The sequence below is a fragment of the Hyalella azteca genome, unplaced genomic scaffold (assembly GCF_000764305.2).
Source record: "Hyalella azteca isolate HAZT.00-mixed unplaced genomic scaffold, Hazt_2.0.2 contig4874, whole genome shotgun sequence".
NCBI lineage: Eukaryota > Metazoa > Arthropoda > Malacostraca > Amphipoda > Hyalellidae > Hyalella > Hyalella azteca.
In genome coordinates, this window is record NW_025935084.1 from 138193 (window position 1) to 160172 (window position 21980).

A 21980-nucleotide genomic window follows, 5' to 3' on the forward strand; every position below is an offset into this window, starting at 1 on the left:
ACCCGTCACCCCAGCATCCACGACACCCCGAGACTCGGGGCTGCAGCTTGCCATAGAGAAGGTCAGTGGAAAACTATCCCTACAAGAACAATGGGTTTCTGTTAGCTTTCTTAAGAATGTTTCCATGTTTTGTTTTTCATCTCAACGTGTGCAATGGAGGACAATGCTCAGCCAGGAGAACTCTAGAAATTTAAGAGGTCTAACATTTGCTACTGAATCTCTTAAGAGTCCTATATACAGTGGCTGCAAAAAAGTATCAGACACAAAGGGAAAACTTGATTTAATTAAAGCTTATTTAACAAAACATAAACAAACACTATTGTATTGTATTCACATGTGAAATACAAATATCATATCAATACAACAATTATCATCAAATGTTGACTTAATAATTGCAATTTCGTAAAAGTCGAGGTTCAAAAAGTATCCAACACATGGTAAAGAAGAATTTGATTCACCAATAATTTCTCATCCATTATGTTCGGGAGAATATTCTAGAATCAGAAAACGTTTGAATATCCTAGACTGCAAATGAACGTCATAGACATCTTTCTAACTGCAGTCATTCATTACTTAAAATCGTCATTAGAAGGTAGCCTAAATTTTTCTCTTCAACAATGCCTAAAACTGCAGAATTGTCTGAATCAACTAGAAAATCAATTATTCAGGTACACAGAGATGGTTTGGGATACAGAAAATTTTCATCCGTATTAAATATCCCAAATTCGGCAGCTGGTGATACTGTTGGAGGTGGAAATCATTCCATCTTTCTACTAGTCTGCCTCGTTTAGGGCGTCCTACAAAAATTTCTGATCGTACAGCTCGGAGTTAAGTTCAAAAAGTACAGAGTAATCCTCGACTGACTCGCTCTGAACTGCAAAAAGATTTGCAATCAAGTGGAACAAATGTTTGCAAGAATACAATTAGGACAGTTCTTCGAGAGAGAGGATTTCACTCTCGTTCACCAAGAAAAACCTCGCTCTTTCAGTAAATTCACGCGAAAAACCGCCTGAACTTTGCTAAAGAACACGTGAAATAACCTTCAAGTTTTGGGGATAAATATTATGATCAGATGTGACTAAAATTGAGCTGTTTGGTCGGAGCTGTGTCAGTTGTGTTTGGTGACAGAAGAACTCTGCGTTTCACCCGAAGAATACCGTCCCAACATTGAAGTTTGTAGGTGGCAGCATAATGCTTTGGGGTTATTTCTTTTCTTCAGGCCCAGGAGAATCGAAAATCATGGAAGAAAAGGATAAACTCTGAAATGTATCGGGGCATTCATGAGAGATGTCACGTGAAATTAGCCAAAAAATTGAACCTTCCTCGAGGTTAGATATTCCAACAAGACAATGACCCGAGCCCACGGCTGGGGCAACTCTTGCATGATTTCAGGAGGAGGGACATTGAGTAATTGAAATGGCCAAGCCAATCACCTGACCTCAATCCGATTGAAAATGTGGCGGTAATGAAAATTGTGGGTACAGGAGAGAGATCCAAGAAATCTTATCCAATTGAAAGAAATATGCAAGGAAGAGTGGGATAAAATTCCCATTAGCATATGTGTTAATCTTGTAAACAAGTATTCCAATCGGTTAGAAACAGTGTTGGCTGCTAAAGGTCACATGACGAAGTATTGTTTATTATGTGTTGGATACTTTTTGAACCTTAACTTTTACAAAATTGTAATTATCAAGTCAACATTTAATGATAATTGTTGTTATGATATGATATTTGCGTTTCCCATCTAAATTTACGTTAGAATAGGGTTTATTTATGTTATTTTGTTGAATAGGCTTTAATTTTTAAAGTTTTTCCTTTGTGTCGAATACTTTTTTTTTTGCACCCACTGTAAATACGTTCATATCTATATCCACATCTGCTCAGTCGTAAGAGCGTATTAACATAATAGAATGTAGAAGGGCAGATTATGTCAAGTGCTGCCAACATGAACAAGGAAGTTAGAAGTATGAGTGTTGACACCATGTTATTTCATGTCTTCGCATCGGTCATGCGGGGTTAATTGTAACCGAAACTGGACCCTGGAGCTCGCATGCAGCGCCGCTATTGTACGAGCCAACGAAGGGCACTGCTCTCTTGTTTGAGGGAACATTGCTAAGTAATGGCTCTCCTGAGGCCTTTGCTTACGTGTATCCGTGTTGACTTCAAGTAAGTCATAGGTTAATATTTCAAATATCGATATTTGTCTTCAGTTGATAATATTTTGATATTTTTGTTTGCAGTTGAAGGAGCAAGAGGTTCTGAGGCGTCGTCACGACCAGCTCATAGAACAGAAACAGGTGAGTTCTGCGTGTACGCGAACTGGTGAGTGCTGCGTGTACCATAAACAGGTGAGTGATGCGTGTACGCCACGAAGGTAGCTAGTAATAATGTGATTCTGTGTTAGTTAATAGTGAAGATTTTGGCAGCGCCGCCGCTGTGACGTTAATTTTCGAAGAGATCAACCCCTAACCTCTCACAATCTACATATTTAACTAAGTAATTAATTCATGAAAATTGTAAGAATTTGTCGACAATTGTCGTCTTTAAAAACCCATGGTTCGAGAAGTTAGTAGTGCTTAGAAAAACTTACTCGTGATTTAAAAAATGGGATTTTTTGCCAAGAGAGTCACGGCTGTTATCTGAACATTTTTTGCACCCTCAATGTTATGCAATTCAATGCAAGTGCTGACTGATGTCTCAATAATCTCGATTTGCACTCGTTGACTATAATGATCTTCTATCGACTGCAACGTTGAAATAATATGTCGAACTCATTTTATCAGTGCATGGTAGCGCTGCTTGATGCTCGCATGATTGTGTTCGTTTCAAGCAATTGTGTCGTGATGGTTTCACTTTAACGAAATTTCTGTTTCGTATTTGCCCCTAGATATTACGCTGAACAATTTATTGTACAAGTGCAATTTCTAACAATTTTGACAGAATACCAGTTCATTTTGATTTAGGTATTAAATAATTAAATGCTTGCGAGTTAAGATCGAATGAAGTGAACGACTGTAACAATTTACCAAAAATGGTTGGTAATCTTGTGGAGAAGCTTCTGATGCGCGATGAAGCGTTAGTGATGAAGTGAAATCCACTTGCCACAGTCGACGTAACATTGTTGTGTGGCGCCACCACTTGCCACAGTTGACGTAACATTGTTGTGTGGCGCCATCACTTGCCACAGTTGTAACATTGTTGTGTGGCGCCGCCACTTGCCACAGTTGACGTAACATTGTTGTGTGGCACTACCACTTACCACAGTTGCGTGTATTGATAAGCCAAGCGTTCAATTACCCCGGCATCTTCAAATATCACAAGATACCAGGGAAATATTTAGGGTGAATGAAGATCCCCGCCGTCGCATGAGCTCTCGATTGTTTTATAACAATTGCCGCCCTTCAAAATCTATAGGATGCAATACCCACATGAATTGTACTCTTTTGAAGTTATATAATCTCCTTACCGTGTGTTTGATATATAACTATAGTTATTTTACAACTGTTTCTTGCATAACCATCTTAGTGTTATAACCATGTCAGTGTTATAACCATGATGGTGGTGTTATAATCGTTATGGTTATATCCTAATGGTGGTGGTATGACCATGCATGGTGTGTTATAACTTCTGCCAATAAATCATCATGGAGTTCAGCAAGCAGTTCTTTTATTTACAGCGTCAGTGCCGATAGTCGCTTAGGTGCAATTGTACCAGTATGATGAAGTGTTTTGCAGCGATGTTATATCTCGCATACATTTATTGTATTCATCATTTGATAGTTTCGTCGTGGAAGAAAAATAATTTCCAACACTTTCAATGATGCAAGGAAGTAGGGACGTGGCAAAATAATTGTGATTGGCAAATCACAATTGGCAAAAATAATTGTGAGCCAACAAAATACGGCAGATAATTTTTTATATAGTATCACTAGCTAGCTCACGAAAAGGACTTCATGGTGTTACATTCAACCCAATCTAATTAAACTGTCACTTTTCAACAACTTGTTATTGTTACTGAATTGTAACTGATATTGTATGCAGAATAATTGTTGCCAGTTATGCTTATCGTGTTTGAAAATGTACCATCAAGTATGAACTTGATTCGAAATCGACAACGAACGATTTAAACCTCGAGCGCTTGTCATGTGTCTGACACCGTCAAACCAGTTCACTCCAATGGTTTTACGAAAGTATAAAATTTTTCCTCGTGAATCTAAATGAGTATGCAATGCACGATCGTATGTTTTTCATGTATTTTCTAGATTTATTGCAGCGCTAGCAGGATGCGGCTTTACCAGTCTTGTATAAATAAGAGATGTAATGCAGTCGAGTTAAAGCGATTGGGAAAGAAGTCTTTATTGTCCATTGGCTGTATCGCTGGCAACAGCCCCGCGTTGCTTGTCTTTCTTGTGCGTGTTTTACCGCTATCGCTTGAGCTTTTTATGGAAGGGAAGAGGTTTTTGCGTGCCTCCCCTGGTGTAGACGAGGGCTCTGGGCACGTCCCCCCAGTGTGCGGTCACTTGCTGCTCGGTCCCCTCACTTCCTCCGAGGGTACGAGGGCTTCCCCTAGCACGCGTCTTCTGCTCCCCTCTTTCTTTACAACAAACCCCTTGCCTTTTTCTCAGCGTCCCTTCTTGCGAGCGTTATTCTCAATTATCTCTCTATCTAACTCAGTGTATTTCTTGTCCCTAGCCATGCTTTTTGCCGCCATCCCTCCCTTGCTTGCGTGTGCACCTGCACTATTGATAGCGCGCGCACCAGCTGATCTGCTTTGTTCAGCGCCGCGCGCCCCTAAGACCGATGCAGTCCCCTGTAGCTCCGTTGTCGCTACCAGCGCTCATCGACCGCCAGTAAAACATTTCTCCCGTCGTCTTAAATCTTTCCACTTATTTACCCAAAGTTTTTCATTAACCTGTGGGGAATACTTTATTTCTTTATATTTAAAAGTCATACCTTTAAATATGTACTACTCATGAAGGTGCTGAACTATTCTTAATGTTTACATTATTCAGTCGGATCATCTTGTTCTTAGAATTCAAGGATTAAATTAAGCCATACCTGGGGACCAATTTTGATCTACATATTCGTCTGCCGTACATACCCATGAATGCGGTCTCGATACAAATGTTAAAAATATGCCCATCTGCGTTAAAATTCTGCTTGTTCGTCAGCCTTTTCCTCGCATTATGTGATTCTTAATGGAAATTATTGGCAATGATGGTCACAAATTCCTTATCCCGACCTTCACTTTTCACTAAAATGGAATTTGTGTGTCGCTGTGAGAGCGCTAGGTTCAAAGTGTAAGTGTGGCACTCTCTAAGTACCGAAATTTGGTTTTGACATAAATTGTTGTTAAACTGAGTATGGTACTGATTCTTTGATAGATCAAAAACCTTTGGTTGAGCTTCGTTTTAGAATGAAACTCTCACGCGTGGAGGCAAAAAGAAAGATTAACTGAGTTTGAAAGACGCTTTTGCACAGGTTTTGCATTACATGTTAGGTTTATTTCATGAAGCTTATATATCATTTACTGAATGACAGTTATCCTGGAACATGATCTAACTACAGTTTTGATGAGTAAAATCATGAAACTTCTTTTTTGTAACCGCCGTTACTGTAAAGAATTCGCTACTCCAATTTTAACCAGAGTTTCAAATTTATCCTAGATTATAGCCGAGTAAAAGCTTAGTTTCTGATGAGTTGTACAGCATTTTAAATCTTTTCATTGATCTTTCCTTTCTGTGAATCTCAGTTTCTGATGAGTTTTACAGCATTTTAAATCTGTTCATTGATCTTTCCTTTCTGTGAATCTCAGTTTCTGATGAGTTGTACAGCATTTCAATTCTGTTCATTGATCTTTCCTTTCTGTGAATCACTTTTAAAAACCCAGGCCAGATTTTTTGACTGGCCCTTACTTGGCCTACATGCGACGGTGCCGTCACCTTTAATCCTGCGTTCGAAGGCCTTCATTTTTCCCGTCTATACCTGCCGTTGTTTGCATGAGATATCCTGCTTGTAGATGAGTTTTTGAACATTAAATAGAAATTCATTGAAAGACGTGCACCTTTCAAGACTTTCATGATCCATAGTCCCTTTTATGTATGATATTTATTTTCACATTACCAAACCAAACCACCTTAGCCTAACATTACTCGACCTGCACAAATAAAGCCAACACGATCTAGATTTAACAGACGATTACAACGCACTAAAGCATTAGTGTTTGTTTGCGTCACTCGAACGGTGAGCTTGAAATAGTCTGATCAATTCATAAGATAAGAGCTGCTTGATGACGCGTGCGCTGCGTGAACAGGTGACAACAGCCTTTTCCTGTCCCTCTTGTTGCTCTTTAGTGAGCCTCGAGTCCCTTTGTGTTCGTAAAATTTGGTATGAGATCAGCGAATATGTGTGCAAGCTTCGTAATTCATGTTGTATGTTATTTTGTAACATGTACCGAATTCATTACTGACAGGATTGTGTGATTGTCTTCTTGCTCATCATTGAAGCTTATGCTCTAATGAATGCTTTCAAAATTTGAGAGATTCCAAAATAAACATTGACTTTTAGCTAATGCTAGGAAATAAATAATTAAAAAAATTTACTTTTCTGCTTGATTTAAAAAAAATGTGCCAGTGTGACAACTTGGAAGGTTTATTATCCATATTGTTGCAAGAAGGCAAATTACTGCACGAGAAACCGAAGTCGTTGCTTGCATGGCTGCGTGGAACGAAATGATAGCACGAAGGTCATGGTGCTGGGATAATCGATTTTAGTTTCAGTCCTGAAGGTCATTAACCTTCTCATAAAATCAATCGGCATTGCTCTTGAGCTTACTTGTGTGATCAAGGTCAATAACCTTGATGCAAGGTCGTCGTCCTTGGTACGAGGTCGTCGGTTGCAGCGCAAGGTCGTTGTATGTTGAACGGAAAAGCCAAGGCCGTGGCAGCCGCACTGTGATCGACCTCGGCAGGCGAGCGACCTTCGGATGTGCAGGGCGGCCGGCGCTTCTCTGTGGAGGGGTGAGTGACCTTGTACGAGCGTTGTGGGGTAAACGACCTCGAATATGGTGCTGGTTGTGGGAGAGCAAGAGAGACGGATGACCTCGCTGCGCTGGCCTACCCAAGCTTGCGCGCAGTCGTCCTCTTCTGGCCAGCCTCAGCCTCCGAAGCGCCAAATGTGCGACCTTCGAGACCGGCGTTGAAGCAGCGCTATGCATGTGCCACCCTTGAGATACCTCGGCTGCTGCAGCCTCCGTTGCTCTTGCATGCCGCACAGCTGTGCTGCAGCCCACGTTTCTGCCGTACAGCCAAGAGCCAAAGCTGAACTGCTGCGCTGCCAGCGTCGGCCTGCTACGCTCCAAAGTCTTCATGTCGGTAGCTGAAAACATTGTGATTAAGGCTCGTGCTGAGCAAGTTAATGAGTTTCTGATGTCTCATTAAGTATTGGTGTTACGTGATGGCGGAGTGATATCTCTTGGGTCTTTGGGTCGTAGAAGCTACTGAGTTGGTTGGCAATTATTCCTTCTAAGGGCCTAAATGAATATGTCCAGGTTCTGCTACCTATTGCTGCGTTCAACTTTCGTTTTTAGATTTTTCTCGTTTAACCCAATGTCTTTCAAAATAATCTTAGCATGCAAAAGTTCATCTTTGTTGGCAATGTTATGTTTTCCATTTATTTTTGCACCCCCAAGACGCCCTCTGAACACATTCACACGCCTCGTGGCCTTCTGACCAACGCCTTGACCGCCTTCTCCCGCCTCACACTCGCGGTGTCCGCCTTTCTCCCGCCTCACGCACGCCCTTTTCCCGCCTTGCCAACACCTTTCCCTCCTAAAATTCTCCCGCCCTGTGCCAGGGGGCCGCCTCGAACGTCTCCCTTGTTTTCAACGCGCGTCCGCCGTCTTCCCGATCAATGCGTTAATTATTACGTTGTATCTTAACTATTAAGCTATCCTCCACACGTATATCATGCTTGCTCACATGCATTACAAGTTTAAACTCCCCATGATTTCTTTGGGTGTTGTAATCGCTTGTGATAGTTCACACGTCTGGCCAGCTTTCCTCATCGTCTTTGTTTAATCCGTCACCAAGCTTTGGGTGTCGGGCGTGCGTACTGGCAACGTTGGTGAGCAAGAGGAAGCCTGGCAACGTTTACGGGTTAGTCCACTTTTAGTGACCACACTTTAGTAATGAACAAAGTAATGCACATCTGTCAACTGGACGTGACAAGCTTCGCAGTTGACGTGCTATCGGACGATCGGTGATAATGCTTACTTATTTTCGCTGGCATGAATGTTTATTAAGTTTATAATACGAAGAAAATTGCTGCATTTATGGACAAGCTTCTTCCCCCACGGCGTCTCGAGATTGGACCTGCCTGCCACCGGATGTAGATCGATTGCTGAGCTCCGCCTCGGCTCGAGCTTCTTGTACAGCTGCTCTCTATCTGGCGGCGCGCCCTGAGCAACTGCGACGTCAGCCGTGAATAATCAAGCTCTACGTTTCACTGCTTCATTCATAGACAAATCGTACTGGTAATGACGCATTATCGCATTTGTACGCTTGTGTCTTCATATTAACTTTCTTGCAAGTGGTAGAATCTTGTTTGCTTTTCATGCAAGATGCCAGTAATGTTTGCAGCCAATCAAAATACTGGTTTGAAAATAACTAATCTTAAAATCGCAGATAAGATAACAGCTTCACTATTCGTCCTGTGGCCCTGTCACGCATCATATCTGCGATGATGCCTGGCTTAAGTAAATTTAAAACTCCATGTAATGAATCGACACTGTTTTCGTTGATTTAATATTCTGATGATTTATTTTTGCATGAATTATAGTCGTTCGCTGAAATTAATGCACTTAAAAGACGTAATTTAGTTTACAAGCCGTCCACTGCTAGCTTGGAATGTTAAGATAATTACTGTCAGAAAAATCAAAAGTCGCTTCAGACAAAGGGACGGTGAAGCCGAGCTCGCTCATCATCTGTAGCTTCGACTTGAGGTAAATTTGGATACCGGAGGGGGAGGGGGGGGGGGCTGTGAGCTATCAGCTTTCAAAGCGCCCGCCAAAACGTGCAAAGTGGACTCGCCCGTTCTCTAGCCGAGTGACGGACGCACTTATCGGTTGGAAAAACCGAATTTTTTTAATTTAACTCGTGAAAAGTTACTTCGAATTGTAATTAGTTGGTTCATGTAAACTGTAAAACGTGTCGTCTTCATGGAATGCCTGCATTCAGTTATGTATTACCTCCTTTCACTCTCATTTCGCGGGTAACTGAAGACAATTTACATTTATGTTTTCAATCTTTTCTTGCTTATTATTGCTTCCAATTTGCCTACCATTGAATCAGTTAAAATACCCACTCTGTAAAATAAGTTGCGTTAACAATGTCACACTATCTGTTTCCAAGATGTTTCTTCCCCCTAATTTGGACTCGTCCAGCCGTTGGCACCTGCATTGGCACTGCTCTCTTTTGCTCTCCCTTGGCACTCGCATCATCACATGGGGCCTCCCCCACTCTCACCGCAGGTGGACTCTCCCCTCACGAGCTGTCATTATTGGACGTCTCACTGTTGGCGCGAGCATGCGAATACAATGATATTTTTCTTGGGCATCAATGATTGTATCATTAACAATTCACCGTGTTTGTTTGATAATATTTTGCTTGCAAGAAGAACGACCATCATTGTAGTTTCGTTTATGCATTGTCAATGGGAGCTTGTGATTTTATATGGATCTATCATTATTAGAGGTTAAGTCATAATAATACGGCGCAGGGAAGCATATCATCAATCATATTTTACAACATTTAATGGTATAAATAAGTTCATTAAGGTTAGCATTGCCCTGCTGCTGTTGCACCCGGAAATTGCGCTGGTACTCGGATAATTTTTCTATCACTTTACTTTATTCGAGGAAATTCCAGTCAATTCCAGTCAACATCCAACTCTCGACGCGGTGCATAGAAGATACAGGAAAAACTATTTACAAATATGATGAAAGCTGCCAATGTTAGAAGCGAAGCTGCGAGTGTGAATTACTTGACATATAATGATATAATTAGATATAGTTTGAATGAACTTCTTATTGACAGTCTCGTGCATAAGGGATTGTCATTAAATAGCCTTGTGAGGGTTATAATGGTTCCCACAATGGCCGCACTCTTGTCTGTACAGATGCCTCGCTACCACAATACTTGGCTGCTTGTTTTTATTTCTTTTACTCCTCGGAATTGTTGCTTGTGTTATGCATGACAAGTCTTATGAGTAGCACTTGCTATTGTCCGCGATGAACAATATTGCTATTGTCACTGAAACAAATATTTACAAATACATATTTGTATAGCAAAGGCTTTGATACTCGATCAAGAGTTGACATGAAGTAGAAAATTTTTAGAAATACGTATTATTGCATCTAAAGATGGGTAAAATCTTTTTATCCATCCAGCGAACTTTTTATTCTATTATTAGCTCATTATAAATTCGTTTTATTTTGAATTAAATTTGTCATATACTCGTATTTTAGCCTTTTTTATTAGCTTTAAATTGAAACGGTTCTATTCTATTGATGTAAATATTAACCATTTAGTAAAATTCCAAGACATTTTGAGAGTTTTTTAAATGGATCGAAGCAAATTAAATAAAACGTTTACTTAAAGTAAATGTTGATATCTCTCAAGGTATCAGCAGAGTAACTTAATGGTGTTTCCAGTTCTCCTCAGCACTTCTCGTCATCTTTATCTCGTGTTGCCTCTATCTTTCGATTCCTATAGCATAGCTAATTTTTTAGTACAAATTTCGAAATTTCGAAAGAAATGGCCAACATGTTGAGATGGCTGATATTAACCAGATGGCACCTGATCATAATGCAACTATTATGTGTTTAAGAACTGCAACTGTTTAAGCTTAGAACATCATTGAACTTTAAACCTCTTTAGTTCTGCCCGATGGCTGGCCATACATTTTTGGTTTAGCAACGAATTCAAATCAAAGGAAACGCCGAGTAGCATATACCACATCTTATCGGAACGTTTCAGCTACCAGTTTTTTTTCAGTATAACAAAATTTTTAGGAATACAATGATCCCCGAAACGTTTTTTTGTTATGAAGATATGGTTAATTTACTTAGATTCATTCAATATTTTTTTCAATCGTCAAATATGCGATTATCTCGAAAGTGTGCGATTGAGATCTATACTCACTGTTCTGGCCATGCATTTCGTTTCATCTGCCTTTCAAAATCAATAATTTGAATTCAATTTGAACTGAATCCTATATTGAGGTACGAATTTTTTGATTTAATGAATTTGTGCGGACCTCGTCTTCAGTTTTAGATGTCAGGGTCGTGCCATTCGTCATCAAGCGCATTTGCCTATGACTTGTGAAACTTTGTATAAAACCACGCCACTTCATATATTGTTGGACGTTTTCGATGAAATGTTTATTTATCACTTGCGTTAGTGATCGTAAATTTCACGTCATGTCCTCCCTATCAACAAGTAATAATTAATTGAACTAAAAGGAAGGTATTCTCGCCTATACGATCTCCATTTTTGTCGTAGCTATCTTAAAAAACTATATTAATTAGTTAAGTCACAGAGCACAAACAAGATATTGCGCGCTGATTTTTTTAAGGTTTTCATTAATTTATTGATTTCTTTATTTAAAACAACTAGGATGTTGAACGATTAGTTCGGAATAACATTTTTACTGGTATTGAGATTTAAGGAACTGCAAATAACGTCGTACGCTCGCGTTTTGTTTTCGACAACGCTATGGGTCCTGTTTTTTGGGGCGCGGCATTTCCCGTCGCACGCGATCCTTGGCGCGCTGCAACCGTTACACCGAATTAAAATGGCCTTCAGGAATACTAATATGTTCTCATTTTTTCATCCTTAGTCGCTCATACTGATTTCGTACCATCATGTACTTCGAAAGGCACTTGGAAGTTATTAATTTAAATATTTGATTACGATGCACATCTCGCAACACGACGCACAAATTCCGCCTTCTCATGCTGCTCGCCGAAGACTCGGGATTCGTAACGGTACATGAAAATCGCACTTTAATTTCCTCGATTTCACAATCGTACTTTGGGTCAGAGTTATTTTTAGTTTTGTGAGAGGTTTATGGTTCCGTTCGTTTCAATATCGTTGTTACACTCGTTAAAGAGTTGAATCCGCTTTAGGCGCATTGTTTTCAAACGTGACATTATGTTTGTTTTAACGTAGAGAAATTGTCCATCGGTCATGCTGTGTCTCTGGAGCTGCGTTGCCATTTCGAGAGAAGATGTGATGCATTCTCGCGGTTAATAACGTCTTGGGATGGTGGAAGAATGATGAAATTATTACCGTTAAAAGGTTATGGACAGTTCACTTGCATGCAATTGTTATACACAGGATCTTTTTATGAATAACACAAAAATATGAATGAAAAGTCGATTAACGCACTTGAATGAACACTGCTTGATGTACTGGAACCGCGGCTTAATAATGTGTTAGGTAAATATCCTGACACAAGATAGCCTCTTTTGCTGTACAATAAAATAAGGAGCTTGAAAATTATCGAGTTGTGAGCAAGGCACCTTCTGTGCCTTGGAGCTTGAAAATTATTAGTGACCAAAATTATTAGTGACCAAGGCACGTGCAGCCGTGACTACTTGCCACCTCAGCTGTTGGTTTGACAGGGCCAACGTTGGGAGGTTGACGTGAGGCGGCCGCGTGTCATCTGATGCTGCCAGTCATGCGTTGGTGTCGGTGCTGCTATGCAGTGTTGCGTTCTGTGCGCTCAGTGTTCCTTCATCGCGTCATTCGCGTGATAAGCAATGAACTACTGAAGTGATTTATTAAATTGTCAAGTTAATGATGTAGTTCGCGACTTTGCGTAAACTTGCATTTAATATCGTTTCTGGATCGTTGAAGTTTTTGAGGAGTTCTGGTCACTCTTTTGATTTGTTAATCAGTAGTGTTAATAACTGATGTTAACCAGTGCGCTAAATAGTTAATAATATTCAGACTGAATTAGTTTCATCGAGTGATCCAAAGGATCATGCTACGTCAAGTTCGCAATGAAACGTTTCCTCCAAATGATGTGTTGATTTCGAAATTGGCAGTGAATTTTAGGCTATTCATTTGACTTATAGATTTTCAGCCAACTTCTCTCCCGTGACATATATTATGAATGAACTGAGAGTAATAATTCAATGTTGTAAGCCCGACTGTATACACGTCGAGTGCCGTATGACTTCGCAAGAGGACACTATACAGAGAGAAAATGTCAGTGCATTGCATTTCTACGGAACGGTGTTGTTGCCATAGCGTTACTCCTGCATTGCCGGCGTCTAATTAAGTAGTAATTCTGCTAGCTAGCCCACTGCAGCATCGCATTTATTTAGCGCTGTGTTCACTTGAATCGATGCTTAATTCGCTGGTATTCGTGGCTTAGAAAGTCTCATGCGCTCGCTTTCGACCATTCACTTCACTCCGTTCTCTTTCTGTAATTTCTATAGTTCATTCTTCCTCTACTCCCGCTTTCACACACCTTAACTTTAGCTAATGCGAATTTGTAGTTAACTTTTCCATACTGCAATTGTCGCAGGTTAGACAATTGTTGATTGTGAAGTGGTGAACTGAGCCTCTTGATGATTCTTATCAACTGTTATTGAAGTTGTGCTCGCTCAAATTGTGCGCCGAGTTTATTAGTTATAGGATCTGCCAACAGTGCATTTTATGAATAAGAAGCGGCTTCTATTTTTACGGACCAGTTCAGTGCTATCGTATGATGACTAACATGCGTTTCACTAAGCTGAAAATATTTGATTATCGATGAATAAACGACTGGAAGAAGTCAGTATATTATATGTTTGTCAGTATATTATATGGAGGCTCAGTGACTCAGTGTAGTAATCGAATGATTGTGTCTGATAATAAGTGTACTCGGCGACTTGTGATACCCATACAACGAGACGAAGAGCACACTTCATGGCGGTTGCCAAGGTAAGCGCGACATCGAACTCGTGTTAAACCCTTGTCACACTGCAGAATTTTACAATGTTATAATCGTACCGAGTGTTGTACGAGGTTTTATAAATTAGGAATCAATTTTTCACGCTTATTTGTGAAAACATTGTAGTTCTGTCAATTTGTGGGATATTTATTTTTGGGATTAATTGCATCATAGAATCCGATTTCGAGGCTATGCCTGGTATCTCGCTGTCAAACTAATTAGTTTTAATGTTATGCCAGCAAATTCATAACATATTATTTTCTGGGCACCGAAAAACTTCCTTTTTGACCCGTAAATTTCTCCCGCATTGAACTTCATCGTAGTATTGAGGCACGGCAATTATAGTTGACTTCGTTACTAAGACACAACAGCCGCAGCTGCACTTACATTTAAAAAATATAACTCAGTACTCACTGCAGTGAGTGACTGAGAGCGCATTTTCTCCTCGACGAAAACGTGAAGTCACGGACGGACAGACGGACGGACACGGCGAGCACAATAGCGCCTTTTTCCATAAATGAGAAAATGCGCTAAAAAGGACCAATACACGTATTTCCAGATGAAAACCTTTAATTTTAAATTAAAATTATCAAACGACCGCTGAAATAGATCGTACACCTGCACCGCCGAGCCTTCCAAGCATTTCCAGCCATTCTTGTCACCTCACATCAGATCTGCCATCCTCGCCACCTGCAGCGGCGGTAGCCATGATACACTCGCTTCCTTCCTGCGTGCCGCTGAGATAAATGCTGGATTGTGATTGGCTGTTCTGGGGAATTCGTGGTGGTGCCGTGGCTTCCAGTAACTGCTGAAATAATTATTGTACTGCATTTCAGAAGCTTGGATGTTATCGTTCAAATTGTGATGAGCGAGAGAAAAAGCTTTCCTGCTATATTTGATTGCTGTTTTTTTTATTTGTACTTTCATTTGATTGTTGTGTTCATGTACGACCACTCGCAATTTGCCATGCAGGAAGGACTAGCATTAATCCCTCTTGCGTAATTGCGAGAAGATGCGCTATGCACTTTGATTTCTTTGATTTTTTGTTGCCTTATCAGTTGGAGGTTTTCCTCTTTTACTATATATTCAGTCTTAGACACTGACACTTCGGCCTGATTCAATTACTTCTCTTCAATTTTTTTGCTACGTGTTTAATTTTTTACTGTGACGAAGTTTGTTTGCAGTGTTTTTCGGTGAACTCCAGGCTGCTTTCGCCGGCGCTAATGTTATCTGCGGTTGCTACTAACGATGTATAATGCATGAGGAAATGTTAACAACCTCTTCTACACGATGAAAACAAGTCAACCTATACTATTTTTTAAATTTTATGTTCATTGACTGAAATTACTAACTTTTATTGCGTGTTCTTGTGTAGGAAATATCCTATGATACATTAGATTCATTCAATTATTTCTGAATGGAAAATCACAAATCTCGTTTTTATGGGAATAAACTTTCAAAGTACTAGGATTCAAATTTGTTGATTGCTCTTTACTTGGAGCCTACTTGCCTGCGACATTAGATTGACGAGTGCGCCTGTGGCATCACTCAATTTGCAACGCCCTTTGCGACGGATCAGCTTCGCTTTTTCCGGCTTACAATTTGGTTATTTCTTCTGTGCGGTGCTAATTTCATTGCTTAACTTGATACCTACTGCTAGTTGTTGGAAATGTTTTAGCAATGTGCTCCCTCATCATCGTATTTAATTTTGTTTAGCATTGTAACGTTTGACATTTTGAATCATTTTATGTACAATTATAAGTTCGTTTTAATGCTCGTAGGTGTTGTCGCACCAGTATATTCACTGCGTGAGGGTCAAGCTAGAGCAAGGTTGTAATGTAAATGCGCGTCGTTCACTAACAAATTGAACATTTTCCATAAAGAAGAACAGTATTCTCATTTACCTATATAACGGTTAGTAGGCTTACCCTTATTCTACAACTTCACCAAATTAACATAAATCGTGTTAATTAACATCAATTAGAACCAGATTGGTTACAACGGGCCTGTTTCGCCATTTATTGCACTTGTTGCTAATGCAGCAAGGTCTATGCGATGCATGTTCATATTTTGGGCCATTATATAATAATGATCTGGGCTGTTCTCAACATTAATAAATAATCTAAGACCTTCGACATCCATGTACTCTTTGCTGTAATAACCCTAGACCACCGAGGATCTTTAAACTTTGTAGATTATAATTGTATTTGTCAAAGTAAAAGGATTTTGATTCAATGCGTCAAAGCTGCTGTATGCTGCTTTATATTCACTAGGCAATCAATACACGTATAGAAGGATCACGTGCTGAACGAAGTTCAAAGTACTAATTTTGTATGCTGTATTCGTATTCATGTGAACAAAGACTAAACTGAATACTTGAATCAAAACACGTACGCTCGTGATCAAAATATATTTATTTCGTAATGAACCCAATTAACAGAAGAGACCCGTGACAGGGAAACTTAACCAGAATCTTTTCAGACCCATCATGGATAATGGATATTAGAGAACGAACTTAATGCGCACTATTCGCTCTAAGCCACCGACGTGCGGCGATGGAGTTTCGATATCGAGATCTTGTGGTGTTTTTGTGGGTACGTCAGCAAAATTTGCGAGTCCACGTTAGGAATGTCCTCATTCCGTGTCTGAGTCGTACGGTTCTGAAAATGTTTGGTAAACAGTCTATAGCGCGGTGTCTTCTTTTCGAGATTTTCGGCTTCGTTATTGACACTAGAACTTGAAAATTGTTGTATTTGCATCCGTGCTGTTTTCGTTTGTCGAAAGATACGTCGAAGTTTCTACTTGATTTTCTTTCTTTGTGCATTGTTCAAAATTGTTGTTCTTGGAAACCCACAACTTGGACCAATGTTATATTGTACATCGTTGCATGCTTCAAACTTTTTTAAGTTCTGCATTTTTTCTTTTGAATCCAAACTTTATTAGCTTCTGATTGTATTTGTGTTCTAGATTTATCGAACTGACGAGTGACGATGGAGCTAGACTCTGAAACGTTTTCAATAGAGATATGCTGAATTTTCTTCACTTTTAAATTTTTAGTGCATGCTTCATTTACAGTTTTTTTTAACATCTTTAATTTCCTGTTCGTACAAGTTACGTGTAAGCTTTTTCAGTAGTACATTTTATTCATTTATTTGAAGTTATTCTTGTTACAGGCCTGCGCTTTGAAGCTGTATCCAGCAGTCAATTAGAACGTATTGAAAAGTCCTTTGAATACAGATGTGATTTGAATTATTATCCGATGTTTGAGTACTTATCAGTATTTGGAGTATGTAGAGTGAAACCAATTGAATGATCATTAGCAGCTTTATCCTTAATATTCAGTAGCCATATAGTTGGACGTTCGTTATAGCGAGGCAACGCCTCGTAAATGAGCCCTCGTTTATACTCCGTATACTCGCTCCGCATTTCCGCTGGTCAGTACTGAATCAGACGTATGGCGAGTTTGGTTGAAAGGCGTTAACTAATATCGCTGGAGCTACATGGACAAGTCTTCGAAGCTCCAATAATCACCAACCAACCTAACTAATATCGTCTGGGTTTCTTTTAGTATCGTCTGGGTCCCAGGAGCTTTTAGTCAAAGCTTTCTAGTTCCAGCATTGGCGTACGACGTCTCGCTCTTAGTGTGGAAAATTTAATGAGCATTTGTGGACACGTTTCATGAATGTAGCCGAAGTCATTGCCAACACCGCTCATAGATCTGTCGGGCTTTTATTGCTTCACTGATTCAACCCCCTAACGCCGGACATGAGTAACCGGAGCAATATTGTCACAAGCCTACTTCCCAAAAAGAATATGTTGCTAGTGAGCGCAAAATGACTTGCACTGATGGTTGTTGCCACGTACGACAACTTTAAAATATTATCTGTTGCGTACCCGGAGAGTGACATGCGGGTATTGAGAGTAAGAGCGCGTGCGTTCCTCCTATCGGCCAAGTAGTATCAAGGTGCATAATCTTTTATAAATCACTCAAGCTTTAATGCCTCGATTTGAATGAAGTTTAACCTCTATTGTTAATGCAGCGCAGGTAACAGTTCACTTACAGCCCTAGTCATCAGCCCGCAGGTTTCAGGTCAGCTGCGAAAATAAGTTTGATATGGAACTTGGTTGGCAAGATTTTGTGTTCTTATCATTATTCCATTCGACGCTCATTAGTTTCCCCGAGTTGCTTTCAATAAGTAACATCAAAAATTACTTGTCAAGTAAAATTAATGGGTTTCTGCATATTATGATAAAAATAATCAGAGCAGTTTTTTATTCCTGATTTTCCGAAAATTCTGTTGAATTTTTCTCAATTCGCGAGACTCGCTTCGAGGTATCTAATGCTTGCATAGTATGTAATCAACAATCAATGATTTATAATCCTTTTTTACTGATTCTTCCTTTGACGGCTTCGCGTCAGTTTTTAGATAAATTACTGTTCCTTAGTATACAATCAACCAGGTACCGACTTTGTATTAGATGGGTCAATATTTTCACAAACTAAGAGTATTTAAGCTATGCCAGCAGATGACCACGTATTCTAAATATGCAATAGCTTATTCCCATACTCGAGAACGCTGCATTCGTAAAGCCAATGCATCTGAACACCTGACATGCGTCAGAGTTCTCGTTAAAAATCTCTCATCACTCTTCGCTCGCTTGCCGATGCTACGCTATTTACATTCCAGCCTTCTAGTTGAAGAAAAGGCTGCTGTTCATTTTTCGTGATCCCTTTTAACGGCGTATATAAGAGCTTTCTCGCAATTATGTGCAATGAATAGTTATAAAAGAATTTAAAGGTAAATAAAACGCTCATAAATTTCACCATATCTTTATCTGAATGTTTCTTTATTTTACGTAAATTTGGCTTTTCTCCGTTGATTTTACTTGTGAGTTCCAGGTTTTGGAGCTGGTTTTCGTAACGTTTACGATGACGATAATTAAGTGAAGTTATATGGCGTTTTCTGTACGTTAAGTACTTGGATAACTTGTGATTTAATCAAATAATTGAGTACACTTTCAATTAAACTTGAAGTTTAAAAATAACGGTCAATACGCGCGTTTTAGCTTTTTCACCCAATATTCTTGTTGAATTGCTGGAATAGAGATGAGCTTGACACCTGTGGTGATTCCAGGTAACGGAACACGGTTTTGAGTGCGTCACGCAACCTGTTGCAATACCTATTGCGCTATATAGACGCGACAGATGCACGAGTTGCACCACGGAAATACGAGTAATTGCATCATGGAAACTCATAGTATGCTTACATCTTTCATCGATGCAGCTGTTCAGGGCTCTGAACACCTGTTACGCCTGCCCTCGATGTGTGTGGTCTTACACGACTTTTATTCATTTATTTACATGAAGGTTTTCGTTGCCGTTTAGATTGTGCTTCAAGTTTTGATTATTTGGTTTCCCCTTAACTTTTTAGCCTTAACTTTAACTTTTTACTTTCAAATGGAATTACTAGAAGGGAAAGACGATGATTGGGCCTTTCATTATTCAATATCATTTGGGGGCTACGCCGTATACGAACCTCCATTCTAAGCTTCCAATCAAATTTTAATGCAAAGAATTCGGTTGATTAACTAATTTTTGATCCGTAATTAAACGTATTTCCGAGCAAGCTTGACATTGATACAACATCTTATAGCTTGTGTTTCAATTTTAAGTTTGTTAAATATAAATGTGACAACGCCGTGACATGTAGAATTTTTGTTAAAATTCATGCCAAAAAGGTGTTGTATTTACACTGGTTTAACCGGCGCGAGCGTTGGGTGCAGTTCCAGGAAACTTCCTGTCGAGCACGCACTCCGCCCAGGGCTGTTAGAAATTCGTGCCGCAGTCAGTGACTACCTTCGTTGGCCACTCTAAAACCGCCTCTAATGTTAGTACATGTGCATGTGCAGTTCATGGAAATGTGCGATTTGCGCTAATACCGCTGACAGGGCGAGCTGAACGCAACCTACTGTCCATGAGAGGCCGTGAGCATGCAGTCTGCTGAATATGCAGCGGGATCTTCCTGACACTGCCAGCGCCAGCGCTTAATTTTCTCCCGCTATCGAAAGCCGCGGCTTGAATACTTACATCTTCACGACCTCTGTACCTTTTGTGGTCTATCGCTTTCTGATGGAAACGTTGCATTCTCATATTATTTTACAGGATAAATTATTTTACAGTGTTCACGAAAAGAGTGTTTGGCCGGCAAGTCTAGAGCTACCTTGATGCTTGCGAAGCACCGATTGCGCATCGGAATATTCGACTATTATATATTATTTCTAACTTGTCACTTGGACACATGAGCTGATTTTAATTTAAATTTATCGACGCATAATGTCTGATGAGGTTGAAAAGAGTCTTTGTGATTGCAAGTAAATGGGCGAGTCTGTACGCGTTAGAAAATCTGATATGATTATGGTATGCTTTACATCAACGCATTCTTGTAGCTATGGCTAGTTTTTCGATTGATGGGCTGTGCAAATAACGCGTTGTTGGTCGTAGCAGTTTCTTGCTTGATGATGGTAAACTCGGAGTGCCTGATTCGGCCACTGCTTCTACGAACCCACAACGAACTATGATTAACGAACGACTGTGACCCACGACAGATTATGACCCACGACAGATTATGACCCACGACAGATTATGACCCACGACAGATTATGACCCACGACAGATTATGACCCACAACGGAGTGACCTCTCACTGCGCAGGACAAGTGCAGTGCGCCGCACTCCATATCACTCCCTGCACTCGTTGCACTTTTAGTCCTGTACTTGCATGCGGTTCCCTCGTCACGCGGCTTCCAGGTTTTTCTTTCTTCTGAGATTTGGGCAACGTTGTTTATTTTTTCTGTATGCATCTGCGAAAGAAAAATTTGTCAAGGGAAATCAAATTTTATACCGTGCTCGTTTTGTATACGTCTTGCTGTGGCACTATCCTTTTATCTGTTCTTAGTTGTAAATGGACTTAACGATTTCTCTCTGTTATTATAGTTTATGTCCATGTCGTATTTAATGCATCTGTTAAGGATGACAAGCTCTTCATTTGAATCTGTTAACAAGCTCCTCTGACAGCAGAATGTGGTATCCTTACCTGCACCCGAGCTTTGACGGTGTACTCAGATTAAGAATTTGGTCGCCTATTCTTACTCAAAGTTATTGTTGACGATTACGAGGCGCAATAGTTGATTCGTTTTTAAAAACGAAATTAAAATACATTTAAATTTTACAGCCGATGTAAAATTTAAATATAGTCGGAGACTGGCGCAGCAATGTAACCGAAATCAAAGGAACGCGTACCGACGCTGGGTTATAGTGTTTTGTTGGGGCGCTAGCTGTTCCACAGCGTACGACGAAGTTCCTTTTTTCTTTGGTTATTTTCATTCCAGTATTCTGTGCATACTTTTATTTACTAACGATTCCGGTAAACACGCTTATAGAAGCAAATTCTTTGCCGACGGATAATTTATCTGTAGACGAAGAGCCTTCACGTCTGCTTCCTTTATTTTCAATTTATTTTCTTATTCCATAGATCAATTCCTTAGATCGTGCATGGAATGAGTAACTGTATTATTGTATAACACGACCACAGTCAATTAGGTTGGACTTGACGTTGTTCGCTAACAATAACCTTGACTATCTAGTTGTCGAGCTTGCTTTGTATTGACAGCTTTCTTGTTTTCAGCTCCTGCACGACCTGAAGCAAGGCCTGCAACGGCGCGGTGGTGCAGAGCATCCCAGCCGACGCAGCAGCGTACGTCACGCGTTACTGATGTGTTGTGTGTACCACACACGCATCACGCGCTACTGATGTGTTGTGTGCATTATACACGCGTCACGCGCTACTGATGTGTTGTGTGTACCACACACGCGTCACGCGTTACTAATGTGTTGTGTGTACCACACACGCGTCACGCGTTACTAATGTGTTGTGTGTACCACACACACGTCGCGCGTTACTGATGTGTTGCGTGTATC

At 40.1% G+C, this 21980-nt stretch overlaps 1 long non-coding RNA gene across 1 annotated transcript; it reads left to right on the plus strand.

Annotated features, from left to right (window-relative positions):
• Nucleotide 1: 1 nt before the first annotated feature.
• On the plus strand, nt 2-21755 carry LOC125177786. The gene is made up of 3 exons (XR_007156662.1): nt 2-61; nt 2241-2297; nt 21688-21755. It is a non-coding gene; the product is annotated as an uncharacterized LOC125177786 (long non-coding RNA).
• The last annotated feature ends 225 nt before the right edge of the window (nt 21756-21980 follow it).